This window comes from Nestor notabilis, unplaced genomic scaffold, assembly GCF_000696875.1.
Source record: "Nestor notabilis isolate BGI_N333 unplaced genomic scaffold, ASM69687v1 scaffold6849, whole genome shotgun sequence".
Taxonomy (NCBI): Eukaryota; Metazoa; Chordata; class Aves; order Psittaciformes; family Psittacidae; genus Nestor; species Nestor notabilis.
The window spans coordinates 24,035-40,501 of NW_009944955.1; the positions used below are offsets into that span (position 1 = coordinate 24,035).

Sequence of the window (16,467 nt, forward strand, 5' to 3'; positions counted from 1 at the left end):
TCCTCCCCGCTTCCCACTGATCCTTGATTGGAACTTTACTTTTCTCAAATTGAGCCTTTGTTGTAGAGGAGTGACTAATATTCTGCTGAGTTCTCAGATGGATCTATGCTTTTTAAAATTGAATAAAGACAACACAGATAATATATACATGGGTGGGTTGGTTTTTTTAGAAAAAAAAAAGAAAGTATGATAGAAATAAGCCCACAGAATGAAATACAGAATATCAATCCGGATTTAAAAAAAAGAAGGAAGAAGAAAGTAGCATCTTATTAATTATAGAATCACAGAATCATAGGGCAGTTTGGTTTGAAAGGAACCTTAAAGATCATCCAGTTCCAATCCCCCCTGCCACAGGCAGGGACACCTTCCACTAGACCAGGTTCCTCCAAGCCCCATCCAAACTGGCCTTGAACACTTCCAGGGATGTGGCATAATAACTAAGTGTGCAGATATATACAGCTGTGTTCACCTATAAGCAGCTATCTAATGTAATAACGTAGATGCATTAACAGTATGCTGTTACTTTTATTTCAAGATGCCACCCATCAAGTTGAATATTCAATGAAAGAGTAACTGGTAATTGTAAAAAGTCTAGTTAAAGTATGATACACACAGCCACACCTGTCACTGATGTTAATTAGTTCTGTTATGTCTTTACAATTGATGTCCAGCAACCTCTGTCCAATAGTTACTACACAGAATCTGCAGCATTTTTCATGAGCTCCTTGTAAATAAAATGTTTAGTCTGTGTATATAGCCTCTACTGCTACTAAAGGTGGTTTTGCCAATAGTCTGTGGGCTTGATCCAGAAAAATTGTCCATCACTATGGAACTTTGACTTCTTTGCTTTTAGAAGTCCTAAGTAGGTGCTTTTGTCTTGGGATCCTTTATGGGGGTGCAGAAAAGCTCTTTTTTAGGAAGTTAATATTCAAATTTTCCATGATGGTTTTGTTTAAAACAGTATGATCTGTGTGGGTCAGACAGAGAATTTAGGACATACATATCTCTTTTATTTCTGGTATAGATTATGTTTTTCCAATACAGCCCAATTTTTGAAGGAACGTGTTATATTTAATGTATAAACACCACCAAATTAATATTTTTGTTTTGGGGAAGCTAATTTTAAAAGATTTAATTCTCCACTGTTGAACATACCTGCTTTCACTTTAACATGAGGTTAGTGATCAGTTGCCTGTATTGACAGAGGAATCTTAGTTTGAAGAATGCAAAATTAAGTTAAAGGTATGTAGAAAGCACTTTTCTTCTGTGCTGGAGAAAATGACAATAAGGGACTTACTTAAAATGCAGTAAGACAGGTTCATCTTAAATGGCAGGAAAGCTTTTTTGAAAGTGAGTGTAATGGAACACTGGAATATAAAATATGGAAAAGGTTGTCTTGAAGAAATTAAATAAACTTCCATCAGGTGTAGAGTTGGTGCTGCTTGTAGCAAAGAGAAGCACGATATGGTTTCTCACCATAGGAAAATTATTTCTACTTATTCCCCCCAATGTTTTGTATCAGAGGGTATGAATTAGATTGTATTTGAGATCAAAAGTTAAAATGGTCTGCTTGAGGTTTTTTTTCTAAGAAAATAGTATGGCTGTGTGTAACTGACGGACAGTAGAGCCCTATTTCTCTGTGCCAGTGATATGTCAGAAATGGTTTTGACTCTCTACATCAGTCATGCCATTTAGAATGGTCAGAGTAGTTACTGGTTTTTAAGATGCTGCTTTGACAGTAAAAGTCGTGATGGCCCACATATACCAGCAGAAAAATTACTTTCAGTGGTATATATGAATATGGCATATATAAATCTTGTTAGTTACACTAACACAAATATTAAACAATAATAACAAAAAAGACATTCCTTTTGTCCTACTATAAGCTTCTTCATTTGAGCAAGGAAAGTTCCATATAACTTGACTGGCAAACTGACCTTGCCCTGGCACAGGCCTGCTAAAGTATTTTTGTAAATGGAACAGTTTGGTACACAACTTAATCCCTCATATATTTCTCTTTGGCACAGTATACACTAGGATACTCAAAACCATCCAGCTCCTACTAATACAGCTGTACATTTGCACCATGCCTGCCTCATCCTCCCTGCACCCATTTATTCCAAGCTGTTTTTTTCAGAATGTTTGTGTTTGTGTTGTGGAAAGTCCTATGGTGATCTGCAAGGCATATGTTAGTTTGTAACAGTCATACATGTCCTCTAATGCCATTGAAAATGTTTTTGCAGCTACTACTTCCTATAGTATGGGGTTTTTTAGTTGTGCTTTTCAGTCTGTTGTCTTTTTTTTCCTTTTTAAATTGGGTTCCATTTCTTTAGAAGAGAGAAATTGGTTTGCAATACCCGGCCTTCAGTCAGGAAAGCAAGAAGGCATGAGACCCAAGTGCAATATCGGAACTGATTCAGCAGTGGTTTCTCAGCATAACAGCATCTTCCCCAGATTGATTTAAGATTGCAGCCAGTGGTAGTTACTTAATAATAAGAAATGTGGCTTTTATTTACCTTCTAAGTTTCTTATGTTGCAAACATTTATTGTGTGTATTATCATTTAGCACAAGAGCAGTTGTGTAGATTGGTACTGCTTGTATGCTTTGGTCCTGAGAGGTGGGTTAGTGGAGATCTGAGCAAAAAAAACCTGAGAAGCACAGCCCAGAGATTAGTACATGTACAACAGGGTCAGCATATTTGCAAAATGCAGCCATGTGGCTGTGTTTGATTTGTTCTGCGGTGCTTGCTGTACCGGGCAGCAAAACATTTCAAAGATCTTCAGGATGTTTGCTATTCAGCTGGTCACTACCTCCTAAACAAGGTACAAAGATGAATAGTTACCTGCTACCTACTCATAAATATATAACAAAGAAATTGGAACCGTCACTTGAGCCAGTTAAGACCTGTCCTGATTTCATGTTGATTATCCTAAGCTTTTTTAGTGAGTCTGAAGTACTAGGTGCTTCTATTGCATGCTGTTAACAGTTGTGTTGAATATCACCATTTACATTTAAAATAATGTATGGTAAAAAATAACTGTTTGCATTAGTATGCAACGCATTGTGTTTCCAGTTCTTTCAACCAAGGAAGAGGTTACTGCATGTTTGTCTGCGTTGTACTATGGCTCATGGTCATTCAACATTCAGTGAAAGAGAGCATGTTCTCAAAATTCATACTGCATGACCTACTTAATTCTATCAAATACTGTTCAATATTTGTAGGGGATATCAGCATATTAAGGGCTTTGACTGAGTGCACTGATGCATTAACATTTTCTTTATCTCTTGCTTTGGAGAGAAAAAAAAAACCAAACTACTAACAACTTATTTGCTCTTGAAACTTTTGAAAATTCTGCCTAACTGCTCAAGTGATGCTAACCTTGAAGCCTTTGTTATTTGCATGTTCCATAAATCAAACCCTTTTCCTTATTACATGGACTGGAAAGATGCCTCAGAAAGTGAAATACTGGATAGTCATGCAGAGTTTATGTAAACATTTTGCTGTTTGTAAATTAACAGTATATTTTGATTTTGTAAATTGTTTTACATACACTTGTACTATTGCAACTACATAACACTCCAACAAAATAAGCAACACCAGTCTATAGGTATAGCATATGTCATTCTAAATTAAATGAGCTTTTTCAATAAAAAGAAATCATGTAAGACACCAGTTTTCATTCACAGTTCAGGTCCTTTTTGTTAGATTTAATTATACATCATAATCTCCTGGCATGTACTTCAGTGATACAGAGAAATGAACAGAAGAGGAAGCTTGCTACATACACTTTCAATATATATTTTTATATGGAAAAAAAACAACCTAGCCCAGTACTTCTCCACAAATGTGTGTAGTCTAGTTGTAGCTAATTAATTTACCTGTACTCTCATTGCATTCCAGAAAAGGGTCACTCTGTGCCTCAGAATTTTTCTCATAATTCATAGTCCTACATTTTTACCGAGAATGCATTTTTCAGTGCAGAGAGTCAGGAGAGATGGGCTTAACAAAATACTAGCCAGTAGCTGACAGAGAATGACTATCATATGGTCTTTGAAAAGCTCTTCTGGTTTGGAATTATGGTTTTCTATCTGAATGACAGGCTTTTACATAGTCTAGCATTTGAGAACATTTGAAAACTTAATGGCACACTCTGTAAAAGGTTTATATCAATCTAAATTCTGCATCTTTGGACATACATTCTCTTTGTTTTAGCTGTAATATTTTGCAGTAAGCAGCCATAAGAATCCCCTGTACTTGGGGATTAGAAAACTGCTAGAAAAAAAAATTAAATTACACACTTTCATTACTTTTTGGGGTATTTTTCCAGTCCCAAATCCCATATATTCAATTTTATCACAAACTAAATATCCTATTTTTTTCCTGTTTTATTGAACGGGCAAACAGGGGTAGATGGTCCCCCTCCCTAGAGAGGAGACGACCTACTAGTCCCAGGATTCATATCCAGCATGCATCTCCGGAGGATGACAGGTACCAGTCAACTCCTCCCAGTTAAAAAGTGGCTTACAGCATCTTGCACTCTCAGAGGAGTATACTGAAACTTAAAAGTATGCATATAAGTAGAGACTTACAACATCCAGAAGCCCAAAATAAAACAGCAGCTTTGATATCATCTCTGCATTTTGTTAAACTGTTATAAAGCACCTGGGAATTACTGTCTTTTTAAGTTTTCTGTTTGCCTGGATGGTCACAAGCCATGAAATAAGATGTCTAATACAAAAGAACATCATCCATGTTAATGTTCTTTAGTCTGCTTCTGTAAATGTTCTTGGTGGTCTCACTGTGGTGCTTTATAATATGTTAAATATTTGTTGTAGAGCCTATTCTTGTCTAGGTGTTTAAGTTGATTTTTATTGGTTTATTTTCCTTTTTTTAATAAACTGTTCCTATGGGGGAAAGGAAAACACGCACAAACTGTTATGTTGGAAGTCTTGGTAACGCTTGCTAGTTGATGTATGTAAAAATTGGCACTGTTTGTAAATTCTGTCGAAATCAGGATGGTCTCCATGGATCAGGTTTTCCTAACAAGGTAGGTTTTGGTTAAAAATACCAGGGTTTTAAATCAGCTTTCATGCTGAATACCACCAGAGATTAATAGAAGGACCTTTGGTTTTTTCTTGTAATGAACTTTCTGCTCAGTTTTGGTATTTCATTGCTCTGGCAGCAGTAATTTTTTGGGGTTGTTTTTTTTTGTTTGGTTGGTTGGTTGGATTTTGCTTGGTTTTGTTTTTCAGATAGATCATTGTTTTTTTAAGCAGACATAATTTCTATTGAGATGCAAAGTCAAAATTTTCTCTTCAAATTCTTTGTGTTACAGTAAATGACAGGATACAGATGGTTCATGTAAATAATCCATATGTGTGTAAGCTCTTAGGAAGTTGCACTTAAAACTGAAAGACTGTTACATGGATAAAACTCAGTCACTATAGTACTAGTGCTTACCTTCTGCTAAAGTCTATCCACAGTACTTGTATTGTAATTTGTCTTGTTTGCTTGGTACTGGACATATTCCACTAATACAAGGATAGCTTTTGTTTTTTTTTCATCTGAGTAAGGCAGCATTGTAAGTTATAAAATAAAATTTCTGAAACATTATTTCAGTGTTGTCACCACTTACAGATACTGCATATCTAGAAATTTTGCCAGCACATCCCATTGCTGGGACAGCCAAAATTTAAAAATGTTTAAAATTGTACTTTTTTTTCTAATTGTACTAGTTTAAAAATGTACTTTGTGTCTTTCAAGAATTTTTAAGTAATTTCACTTCCCATTTTTTATGTCAATGGAAAGACTGTCTGACTTCAGTGGATCAGACTTGATAAAATCTTGTCATTGAAGTGATTAGAATTAGATCATCATAATATCATATATCAGTGAAATAAGGTGTTCATCTGAACAATGCCACTCAGTGCAGAATTGTAAGCATTTTAGTGTCACCTGGAATTTTGTGGAGAAAGACTGAAAGTATCTAATACCTGTTAGCAAACATATTGCAGTAAAGAATCTGTAAGATACAGAATCTGTCATGGGAAAAATACTGAGTTGGAGAAAAAGCAGCCTAATTTTCTTTCTTAGTGAAATCATTGCCTTCTTCTGCTTGAAGGTCTTGCAGGTAATCTGGTCACCAAATCCCAGTGATGCATCCAGTGATGAACCTAGAATGATTTTAGGCTAACCACAATCCTGATTGATTGCTGGTTGCAGCCTCCTAGTTCCAGGATCTTTCTCTCAGATTAAGAGAGGTTTGGAGGATGCTGGGCTTTTTGCATTGCATGCCCAATACAAAATAATAGCCCACCTTGTCTGTAGAGGGAATCAAAGCTGTTTTGCCTTTGTTTTCTACTCTTTGAGTTTATATTCATTCTGATTATTTCCTATAGCTTTGACAGTTAGCTAACACCACTCAGTTCTATAATTTACTTCTTTAATGATGTGCTTGTATCAATTTCATAACTGATGTAATGGGTATTGGAATGAGTGTCTGATGGATCAGCAGTGGTAACTAACTACTGCCGTCACTGCTTTTGAATCATATTTTCACAGATAAATTGGCAGATGCCATCTTACTCTTCATTTGAGTATATGTTCCAGATTTATCTTACAAATTGGCCCAATTTGGATATAGGATGCAATGATGAAAATCTATTTCTGAACACATTTCTTAAGTATATGACATGCATTGTTTCTAATTTTGATAATTTAAATTCAGTTTTTGCAACATTGCATATATTGATAATTATTCATAAACATAAATTTTAGTATAGGTCTTGGTAAGCTTGTTGTTATTCTGGATTTTGCTCATTTACCATATAAGAAAATTGACTCTTTGATGTACCTTGAGAAGATGAAGACATCGGATATATATCATTTCAGTGTTAAGAATTAACAAGTATTCCGTTAGTATCATGTATTTCTTTAAGACATTTTAAAGATAGTTTTTTCTTTGAATTTTATAGCTGAATTGCTGGGAGGTTTTGGGTTTTTTTTCGTTTTCTGTATTAGAAATCAGAATTTTGCTCTGTCCAAAGCAAAAGACTTTCTAGTAATGAGAAAACTGTGAAATTGCGAAAGTATAAGTGATGATAAAAACAAGGAGAATGAAAGTTGAGCATTTAATGGTAGGTGGAAATTTTATTTAGACTGTTCATTTTGAGAAGTTTGCATATAATTTCAGATATAACCGAGACTAAATAGAATAAGCCTTTTAAAAAATTAATTCTCAAGTAGTTCCAGTTAAGAGAAGTGGTTTTGGCTATGCTGTGCGTGCATCTGTAAGGATGGTTCTCCAAGAGTCATCCTGCAGCCAGCTGTAGAACAAACATCCTTCTGGTACTTTCATGAAGGGAACTCAAGCTGTGTTGTGCACTGCTGGTGTCAGACGGATTTGGCCTGGATGATCCTTTCCCATCTTTCCAGCAACACTATGTGACTTGATCAGGAAGGCAGTTTTGCAAGACAAGAATTGAAGTTTTAGGAATCAGTGTGAGGAGATACCAAACCTTCAGAGTAGTTGTGACCTCCAGCTCACATGCCATGTAGATCCAGCCTTTCTGAAATCCTCAGGAAAAATTAGGAAGTATCAAACATTACATTCCTGATGGCTGTAAGGCTACATAAATGACAAAACTCACTGCAAACCACTGAGCTGAGTCAGTTATTCTAATTTGCTATTGAATTGTTGTTAATTATTACTGCTGTAGACCAGCTGGCAATGGAATATGATGTCTTCATTAAAATATATGAAATTATAAAAGTGTATTTTCAGGAGAATTTCAAAAAATAGTGACAAAATATGCATTTTTCAAATTCCTAAGGGAAGATATTCTGTATAGGTTTATATATTAATCTAATTAACAATATTCTAGATTAATTCTCCAGAAGGATAACGGCAACTGTTAAGCCACAATGCTGCCATTCAGCATGTAGAGTATAAAGGTTTTTTAAAATATTGTTGTGGCTTTCATTCTTTATTTTATTGCATCTTAGATTGTTGATATTATGTCTAAAAAAATGCACATTTCATTGAAGTGTATGGATTAAATCAACGGAAGGGGAAATGACAAATACAGCTTTCTCAGCAGACAGTGCCTTAATGCTTTTGGTTTATATATTTGACTGCATGTCTCCATCTTCACTGCATGTGACCATCTCTCTGTTTCTGCTCATTCTATCCAAATACACATCCATGTTTCCAAATTTTGTGAAGAACACGGACGTTGGAGTCTTGCATTCCAAAACAGGACAGTGTAGACCACCTAAGTGCTAAACCTGGAGCAGCACAGAGGTATCCTTATTTACTCAAATCATAGTTCCAAGTAAATGAGCTATTGGTTATAGTATATTCTTCATATAGTATATTCTTCATATGCTCTGCATAATACTTTCCCATATTTAGTTTTTTTTCTCTTTTTATATTTAAGTATGTATATGCGTGTATATAGATAATATTTAATCCACTGCAAAGGAGATAAATTTGAGTATGACATGAGTGTTCTAATCCCTAGTGCACTCTTCATACATTGTATATGGGCATGAAAAATGCCTACTTGTAAATATGTACATGCCAATGCCCACTGTGTGCTCAAGCTAAGCTAGGACTCTGAGCACTTTAGCAGGCTGTTGAGCTATAATGAATTGTGTACAGCATCCTCTTAGCAAGAGGAAGGAAACAGAAAGGAAATTGTGATTGTGAACAACAGCACAGACAGCAGAGAAATAAGTATAATCTCACTAGTGCTTTGTCACTTTTCATAGGAAAGCATGTCCTACTCTTAGCTTTTCCATCCTACGCAGAATCATAAAATGGGTTGGGTTGGAAGGAACCTTAAAGATCATCTATTTCCAATCCCCTGCCATGGGGAGTTGCTACTTGACCAGATTGCTCAAAACCCCATCCAACCTGGCCTTGGGTGACTACTACAAAGTGTAGCCACTATGCGCTCTTTTTCTCCATTGCATATATCATAGTCTACGCAAGTGATGTAAGGAGTAAGATGAAAATAACCCCTATAACCAACCAAATAGAAAATAAAGAGGGCAACATCATTTGAGTGATAATGCTGCTGCATTCAGTGGATCTAACCGTAACTGTAAATATTTTGCTAACCTTAGATTTTCAGTAAAGCTGCAACATTTGTTACGTGTTTCCTTGTGGGTAAAGAGAAAAAAAATAAAAAATAATGAGCATCTACAAAAAAATAGTTTAGGGACAAAGAGGATTTTAATTTTTAATCTGAGATAGTTGTTTTTTTTTTTTGGGGGGGGGTGGGAGTGTAAGAAGAATGTATTATTTTAAAACCCAGAAAGCATCAGGTTATGACCTCTGCTCATGGGAAAGCATTTTGTATTTTGCTGCAGTATTGTCTTTGTTGTGGAGCATATTGCATCACAATATAATGCTCATCAAATATCGCAGTGTATACAAAACATGAAAATCCACTGTGATTATATTCTTTGGATATAATTTGGTGTTACAGCTGTTCAGCTTTCTTCTAGTTCAGACACTGGATTACTCTTTGTAACCACAAAGTTTTAAAAGGAAGTATATTTTTTTAATGTATCATTTGTGTCTATTTGTTTTCCCGAAGTAATTCTATTTTAGCTTAATCTATGAAGTTGATTATATCATAACAAGTTCCTATATATGTTTCTTGCACCAGTGTAAGATGCAAGTAAGAGTTTGTCAACATTTCTGGTCTATCAATGAATAATTGTAACTCCCTGTTTTTGACCACTCTTGAAATACTTCATGCACTTTTTATTCTAAGAAAATAATACATACTGATGTTTATCAGAGGTTTAAAATTGTAAATCCTAATTTGTAACTAACTGCTCACATTAATATGGATAGTAAAGGCAATTTTGGAAAGCACAAGACTTGCAGAGCTTTTCGTGGTGTATTTGTAGTCCTTGGTCATAATGGTGAAATATGCTTTATCTTTGTTCTTACATTTATTGAATCATATTACTGTTGTTGTTCTTATTTACTATCAAAGTAAATGCTTAGATTTTCAGGACTAAGTAGTGCCTCGCTATCCAAATGTCAGATTAATTCTATGAAAGATTCATGTGGGAAAGTAATGAAGGAATGAAATAAACTTCTAACTTACACTGACTAGAAAAAATAGAGTTGGTTTCTAAAATAACTCTAACAAGTTTTAATGCAATGAGATTTTTGGAAAGCTGGGGTTTTAGTAACACAGTGGCAGCATTATTTAAATCTGATATGATGCAGTATTTGTTTTGGTTTTGAAATTGAGATTTAAAAGCAATTTTTAAATTTTTTGTTTGAATAGTATTTTCTGGTCCTTTCTTCAACATTTTTTTTCCCTGCTGTCTACTCTGCATTTTCATGCTGTTAAGAGATGATTAAAAGGCCTATGAGGAGGTGTTGTTTCTAATCAAATACAGACTGCGAAGTGGCAACTAACTGCAGGTTCAATCAGGGTTAATGTCATCTCCCCTGTTTTGTTACCTCATAACTTGCACACTATTAGCCTCAGTCAAACCTAATCAATTCAATGTTTCTTAAACCTCCACTTCACCAGCCTGTTCATGACAATAGTTGTCATTTTTTTCATCTGTCAACCATTTCTGTTATTAACTTTATACTACATTAATGAATAATCTTCATATTTCTGTATTCTTTTTCTTCTTTGTTTATTTCTTTTCTGACATGTCATTTCACAGGCAGTCCAGAAAAGTGGAAAGATATAGCAGCCAAAAACAAACTAGGAAAGGCTCCGCAACTGAAACAGAAAGGTAGGATTGCTTATCTATGAGTAAACATCTCTTATAATTAATCTGATTCCAGTTTTTGGAATATACCTCTAGTATAACTTTTAAAGTAGAACATCTGTTGCAAAAGCTACATTGTTTTAATTTAAAGTATTATTTACTTTGCATCTATATTGTTATCACTGCTTGCTGTGTTACATATACAGAGAATTTTTCCAGCATTCTCCATCATTGCAGATGAACTCGGTGGTAAAAACTAGCAGTCAATCCATTTGATGAGCCAAAATCTGAGACCCATTGCCACTACCTTGATCTCTGTAAGATGAAATTTGGAAATTTACAGTGTATTTCATTAGTATGGACTAAACATTTTCTGTGCTTTACCTCTGAGCTTTATTCAAATAAATCTCATCTATTTTACAATAACTTTGGGTGTGAATAAAAATATATCAACAGATTAATAATTCAAGATGTCAAATTAATTTCACTTCATTTTTAAGTCACACATTTAAATATGTATACAGTTAATATAAACACCAGGACTTTAACCTTTGTAATTATTGAATTTTCCTGTATTAGTATTATCATTGTAACTTTTAGCTTTGATGCTACAGTAATATAGGATTGTGTGTTCAAAGTCTTAAGAAAAAGAGAAAAAAATAAACATATATATACTAAATCGTAAGTACATCTAGTTAAGTTTTTAAGGTTGAAACAAAAGCAGTGAGGAGGGGTGAGATCCTACCTTTGTCAGAAACAGATTTCTGTTACCTTGATTACCAGAGGAGGATTGTACATCATTTTATATTCTGGGAGTTGAAAAACTTCCATGAACAACACAGACACGTTTTTATGTTCAGTGAGAATGCACATTATGTAGCAAAACTTCAGAGCTTTTATTTTATTTTACTGTGTTCTTAATCCAAAAGCAATGGTTACAATTTTCTTGGTTTTGATGATTCTGTCATCACAGTAGCGCAGCTGCTTTTTCAGTTTAGACCAGAGAAATCACCTAAATGTTGACTGAAATCCTTGCTGTGTTTAAACCAGGGAGAGTTTTGCCATTGAGATCACTAAAGCCATTTTTTCCCTGGGTTTTTTTTTTTTTGTTTATTTGTTTGCTTTTTCTAACTTCTGAAGATTAAGGGGAGCCCCTGGGACTGCAGTCCAAGGGGCTCACAGTTTTTGATAACTATTCAGCAGTGAACCCAGTGGAACAAGACCATAGGGAAACCTGATTGTGCCTTTTGTTTTTACATCTCCATGGCACATGGTGTAGGTTTCTGTTTCCATAAAATGATTCATTGCTATTAGATGTGAGACACAAATGTCTACATAAGTCTGAGTGCTGTAGTTTAGTATTTTGTCATAGATGCAGTGTTGCACTAGTGCCAGAAAGTTTCAGTAACAGGACAGGCAATTAATTTTCTTGTCAAATGGCAAATATAACTTCAGACTATTTCTTCATCAAATACCCACTTCTGTCTTAGATTTAGTCTTTATTTTGTCATATGTTATGATACATAGAGTCTTTAATTGTACTTACTATGTTTTACATAGGACCCTGTGTGAGGGGTGGACTGGATTGGCAATGCTCTTTTATTCTTGGTTTTTCTTTATAGTTCCGTAAGCAACAGCATGTTTCATTTAGTATGTGCCACTGAGGCATCAGTCTGAAGAGAAAGAATTTGAGTTTTCTTGTGTGTAGGCAGAGCTGGAACCTCTAGAATTCCCCTGTAGGCTCTTGCCAATTGAATTAATAGGTTTGCTGCTTGCAGTGTTACCTTCCTCTGTAAGGAACCAGAAGATGAGGTACACATGTATGTGCACTACAATCTCATTGCTCACCAGGTATCATTTCTCTCCCAAATTTCTCTTCTCTCCATGCTTCTTACCTCACTTAAGTCTCATTTCCTCAGCTGTACACTAGCTTTTGTCTCACATACTTGTTCATTTTTGTCTCATCCTCTTGCTCAGCCATTTGCAGACTTCTTCCTTTCAACAACTGACCTTTCTCCTAGGTCAGCAAGTCCTTAATTCCATTGTAGCTTTAATCCAGTTCCCTCGTAGCCCTATTTTCATTTGCACACGAAGTAACATATTTGTCTCAGTGTAATCCAGCCAATGTACATCATAAGCCTGGTTTGCCTTCCTTTTAGTTAAGCAGATCCTCTATCTTTGTCTCAAGGAGAAGGACAGGTCTGTAAAAGGGGTATTATTGAAAAAGCAGGAGGTAAGTTTCTCAGTCTCAGGTAAAATGTCCATTTGGTAATGGCAGGGCCAACTTTCCTAGCTCTCTCAGATAAATTCTAGGATATTTGGCCTCTTAAATGAGAAAAATCAGAGTTGAGAACATGACACTGTTAGTTTGGAGCATTCATTCATGGTAAAAGCAAGTGAGCACTTTATGGCACATAGCTGGATCCATATTTACCTTATGGATGTTATGATGTTTAAACATCTGTTAAAACGCATGCTTAAAAGCTGGTTGTAGCAATAGTTGGCATGGATTACTTTTACAGTCAGCGTGGAGAAAGAGGAATTTCAGAACTCAGCTCATCTTCATTATCATAAGCAGGGGAATCAGTTTCTGCAAGAATGTTACAGGGCAAGCCAGGAATTAAGCTAAGTGTTTAGGTTTAAGAGAGAGAAGATGGCAAGGGCAACAGCATCTTGGTTTTGTTGCATTGCGACTGCACTTCCATATAAACAGTTACTGATGAAATGGCTTTGAAACTGAACCTGTTTGTTATCCTTGGTAGGTACATGCATGTTCTCTCTTATATACATTTTTTTTAGGATGACTTTTCAGTATATGATAGTCATATGATCTAGACAGTCCCTTGGTTACTTTGATTGTATCTTGTGAGAAAGCAGTGCTGGGTGTGTGAAGAGAGATCTCATAAGTCTGCAGAAATTAAAACAAACAAACAAAACCACAATGAAATATCATGTGAAATTGAAATTTCTGAAATAACAGGAGGTGCAGTAAGTAGCATTTACAAAATACTGCACTGTTAGAATACTTTGTCACTCTTCAAACTTGAAGTGTTTCAGGTTATCTTATACTTGCAGTGTATGCAATTATTAAACTACTAATAATTATGATTAATCATACTAACATTATCATTTTACTGCATATTTTAATTATATTTTCATTAGAATTAGAATTGTATTTATGTTTTAGGACTTACAGCAGAAAGATACATAAATAGATCCCTTATTTCAAACTTAAGGGAATTATATATGTCCTTGCATGTCCTTTTGTTGGACACTAATTGAAATCCAGTTAATATTTTTTGCAAAGATAAAAGGTATGTTTTAGATACAGAAATGCTGTGTGGTAAATATTTATAGCCCACTCTGTGTTAGTACTTATGTCATATGTGTTGCTAGTCTGTGTTTGTTATGTTTAAGATGCAGCTAGAGTTTTTGGCCAACTCTCCAAAGTTCAACAGTTCCATGATTAGGGTTGTGTATCTGCAGTGGTGAGTGTTCTGCAGTTCATAATTTTGAAAATTGATTTGCATTCAGAATTAAAAATTTCAATCTGAAGTGTCAACCCTGGTCCTGCAGCTAGGATTTGTAATGTTCTTGGATGGAGGGGGGCATGGGAAGTCTGCCTGGAGCTAACAACTGAACAGTTTCTTTTTGGCCCTAATGTTTTAGGGGTCTGCTACCATGTGTTTCTAGAAGGGGACTTCCAACCCCACGAACAACTGAACAGCCAGTCATTAGGGGAAAACATCACGCTCGCTCAAGGTCGAGTGAGCACTCTAGTATCAGACCCTTATGCTCTGTACATCACCTAGCGCCCGGAGGGTCGGCGCCACCTTCTCCACTTCTGACAAGGTTGCTATTACATGTACAGCACAGCTTTCATGTTCTACCTCCCAGGTGTCAGTGTGGTGTTGTACTTTCCTCAGCATACATGGTGCATTCATTCATTCTGGCACTGTAGATGATCCTCTTTTCATGGTATTTACACTTTTCCCATATCCTATATGCCACCTATCTTCACCATCCAGATGGTAATTCTTGCTGTTGAACTTCAATAGTTATGCAATGTAAGAGTAAAAAACTGGCTGTGTTTCGTCCTTCCATTGTTGTGTTTTGTTCTGTATCCATGCAAAATATATCAAAGTATTTTTCTTAAACAGAGTGCAGGAAATGACATGCTGTTCACACAACTAGCTCTGTTCTTACAGGCTAAGAGAAACTCAGTTCATCACCATAGCGTGAAAGCCAACAGTATTTTGCTCTTGCACAAATGTGTTACTTAAAATTTCAAATTATCTACTTGCAACCTTAGTGTAGTAGATGAACAGTTCTTACCCACTATAGTGAGTGTGATATTACTGTAACTGGCAAGGACATCTAATGGTAAACTCTCTCTCTCAGCAGTCTGCTTCTTCTAATCTTGGTTTTATTTTCTTAAACTTTCCCCTACTCGTTAGAGGTGGCCCTGCTTATTTTAAATGCAAACTTACCAGTGTTCCAAAAGTGTTTGATGTGTTGCACTCAGATGCTGTATCTGTGTATAGGAAATCGAGTAGCCAAGGTGTTCTGCAATACTGCTGGCTAAAATGCAGCCAAAGGGGTTTAGGATACGTAGGTATGAATATTAAAAATCTTGTACATTCTTTGTGCACACACACACATGCACCCTCACCCCAATACCAAGGTTAAAGGTCTTTTTCCTCCCTTTGAGTTCAGACTAAAACAACAGGTTATCCCATGGGAATAGGTACTTGCTGTCCAGATCTCTGTGGCCTTGGGCAATTATTGAAACAGCACAAAGTGAATACAAAAGTGAATAAAAAATAGAGGTGGTAATTTGTATTGCCCTGTTCCAGTGCAGGAGAATGTACATAAATTGTGAGTCATAAATGTTTTTTAGAAAACTGCTTTTTCGTCAGTGGATTTTGACCAGTACTTTATTTAAACAAAAAAAAAAAAAAAAAAAAACAAACCACAAAAAAACCCCAAAACCCAAAAATACCTCAAAAGAAAGGAAAATATTTCTCCTTATTTGAAGGTAATTAAATAAATTAAATGTGAGGCCTTATAAGTTAACTAGGTATCTAGAACTGAGTACGTGTATATGGCATACACCAAATGCAAACTTATTCAAACCCATCTTCAGTATATGCAACTTAATGTTTAAAATTCCGAATGGAAACATTGTCTTAATTGGGGTTATTTTACTTTTATCTTATTTTCATTTGCAGAATACATCAACAAGGAAGTCCCACACAGTCTCCTCCTGCAGACACATCCTTCAGCAGTCGCAGGGGAAGACAGCTACCGCAAGTTCCAGTAAGAAGTGGCAGTATAGAGCAAGGTATCAAATAATGAGCTTATAATACCTCAAACTCTTTGCTTTCTTACCTTTCTTCACGTAAAGTCTACTTTCATAACTATGCTTTCAATGCTATAATCCTACCAATAAAGCAATAGCAGAAAATGAAAATGTATTTGTAGTCTGGGAAATCCAGTAGAGTTTGACTGGTGAATTATTACACATGGTTTAATTGCCTTAATTTTCTAGTACCCTTTTTGTTTGTCTACTTTAAAATTTCTGTTAGAATTGTGGTATTTTCCAACACATACCTAGTTTGTATTCAGATACATCGGGCAAAAATTTTGACATTTTGTCAGTCTTGCTCAGTTTGTGGTTTAACTTAATTGTTGTGCATTACTAACATAG

General features: G+C 35.5%; 1 protein-coding gene across 1 annotated transcript in view; it reads left to right on the plus strand.

Annotated features, from left to right (window-relative positions):
- Positions 1 to 16,467, plus strand: part of LOC104412066 (regulating synaptic membrane exocytosis protein 1-like) — a 100,048-nt gene that overhangs the window by 5,638 nt on the left and 77,943 nt on the right. The window contains exons 3-5 of the mRNA XM_010022661.1: positions 4,407 to 4,490; positions 10,710 to 10,781; positions 15,989 to 16,101. The gene's annotated coding sequence lies outside the window, so the exon portion shown is untranslated. The remainder of the gene's footprint in view (positions 1 to 4,406; positions 4,491 to 10,709; positions 10,782 to 15,988; positions 16,102 to 16,467) is intronic.